General features: G+C 43.9%; 1 protein-coding gene across 1 annotated transcript in view; it reads left to right on the top strand.

The window, feature by feature from the left end:
- The window catches only part of ryr1b (ryanodine receptor 1b (skeletal)), a 189,273-nt gene that overhangs the window by 124,422 nt on the left and 62,351 nt on the right, over positions 1-2,500 (top strand).

Raw genomic sequence — 2,500 nt, 5'->3', positions numbered from 1 at the left:
TACTTGAAAGGGACAAGTAAATCCTGTAACATACATAACAATCTAGTGCCGGTCCATGAACATGTTGTCAAGTGAGACATTCTTATGATTATACCAGAGCAGTGAGAGAGCAGTGTGTGTGTGTGTGTGTGTGTGTGTGTGTGTGTGTGTGTGTGTGTGTGTGTGTGTGTGTGTGTGTGTGTGTGTGTGTGTGTGTGTGTGTGTGTGTGTGTGTGTGTGTGAGAGAGAGCAGTGTGTGTGCGTGTGAGAGAGCAGTATGTGTGTGTGTGTGTGTGTGTGTGTGTGTGTGTGTGTGTGTGTGAGAGAGCAGTGTGTCTGTGTGTGCGTGTGAGAGAGCAGTATGTGTGTGTGTGTGTGTGTGCGCGTGTGTGTGAGAGAACAGTATGTGTGTGTGTGTGTGTGTGTGTGTGTGTGTGTGTGTGTGTGTGTGTGTGTGTGTGTGTGTGTGTGTGTGTGTGTGTGTGTGTGTGTGTGTGTGTGTGTGTGTGTGTGAGTAGGGGTCCGGAGGTGCTTGATGAAAGCTCTCTTCAGTAGAGTGTAGTGGTGTGAGGTGTCATGGCACTCGGCAGAGCAGTACATGGCCTCACATCTTGGAACGCTCACTGCTGGGTTCCATCGCCCTCGCTCTGAGTTTGGTAGAGGTGGGTTCCATCGCCCTCGCTCTGAGTTTGGTAGAGGTGTTTGCCTTCTAGATGGTGTTCGTTGGGTACAATGTGGAGTCTTATGCTACTGTGTGATCCGTAGGGCTGGGTATCATTCAGAGTCTTTTATCCCGGCGGTAGCCAACAGTACCGATACCTGTGATTTGATACTGATTCCAGAACGATACTTTTTTTCAATTAACTTACTTTGCTGACTGTAAACACGTTTCTCTGCGATAACCTTATTTTCTTTTAATAAAATAAGCCAAAACTTCTCAAATGCTTCGTTGTAGGGTTCTGCCGATGGACAATGTCAGTGGACATTGATGACGGGCCGTGTGAGAGCGCGTAGGTGACTTTCACAAGACAACGTAAAATATCTTTTATCAATATAACATGTTGCTATTGCCAGTGGTGGAAAGTGATGTATTTTTACTCAAGCACGGTACTTAAAAAAAATATATATATATAAAAAAAAAAAAAAAAAAATGTAGTACTGAATTTTAGGGAACTTAAAATCAGAGCAGCATAATTGGACCACATACCACTTTAACATAACCTGTAGAGGTCAATGGATCGAGGATTGAACGCTCCCAAGCACTGGAATACACTAACGTCATGTAGAACGCATACTTTTACTTTAGATACTTAAGTACATTCAATAGCAAATACTTCTCTACTTTTACTTAAGCAGAATTTGAATGGAGGACTTTTACTTTTACCAGAGTACTCATTTATGTGGATACTTTTACTTAAGTAAAGGAACTGTGTACTTCTTCCACCACTGGCTATTGCAGAATAGCCATTGGCCAAAACAACAAAAACAATATTGAATAAGACATCGAGAACGCTCAGTAAGTAAGAAAGGAAATGACAGATGAAAAGTCGGCTAACTGGAAAACATAAATCACCTTTTAATACTCTGCGGACGTGATTCGGTCAGCGCTCAGAGAGTATGGATACCCAGCCCTAGCCGTCTGTGATATTGTACTTTGGATGTTGTTGACGCTTGGACCTTTTTCAGCTTTTGGTGGTAGAGATTCTTGACACGGGGGAACTCCTAATTGCCCACGTCTTTCCTTTCTTTCTTCTCTTTTTTTATTTTTTTATATCACTTCCATCGCTTTCATTATTCCCAATCAATCATTCATTGATTCATCCTCATCATTATTGATGTTGTTATTCTGGTTTGTCTCATCAGTAAAAAGGGGAACTGAAGTTAGCTCGATGGTCTCCATCAAGTGAACTAACTCACACTTAATGTGTCCCCCCCCCCCCCCCCCAGATCTAATTAATTGACATTACATCATTTTAAACGATTGAATTCTTCTAATCGCTGTTTGATTCATGCTTTATGTGGTTAATACGGTATAATATATAAATTACTGTTAGCAGACCTCCTCTCTTTTGCTGTCAGATGGATATTACTGTATGAACTTCTGTTCTCTGGTCCTTACAATCACTTCCTTCTGCCCATTTCTTTCTCAAATTCAACACACACCATTCACACACACACACACACACACACACACACACACACACACACACACACACACACACACACACACACACACACACACACACACACACACACACACACACACACACCGAGGTCATAGGGCAGAGGGGGGGTGAGTGTGAGGCCAGACAACAGTCAGTAATGAGCATCGACAGTCACGGGGACAGGAGTGTTTCTAAGCAGCTCCAGGGCGATGGAGCTGACCCCATAGCCTGACTCACGCTGGTCCTGTGTGCTGTGCCTGGGATGGGTGGCGCCTATCCCGCCACTGCCCTACTAACAGTGAGGCTGCATTGTGTGTCGTGGTGACTGCTGTCCTGTAGACAGAGGGGCGCAGAAG

Source organism: Notolepis coatsorum, assembly GCF_963971535.1.
Source record: "Notolepis coatsorum genome assembly, chromosome: 1".
Taxonomy (NCBI): domain Eukaryota; kingdom Metazoa; phylum Chordata; class Actinopteri; order Aulopiformes; family Paralepididae; genus Notolepis; species Notolepis coatsorum.
This window is presented reverse-complemented; position numbering and strand designations above follow the sequence as displayed.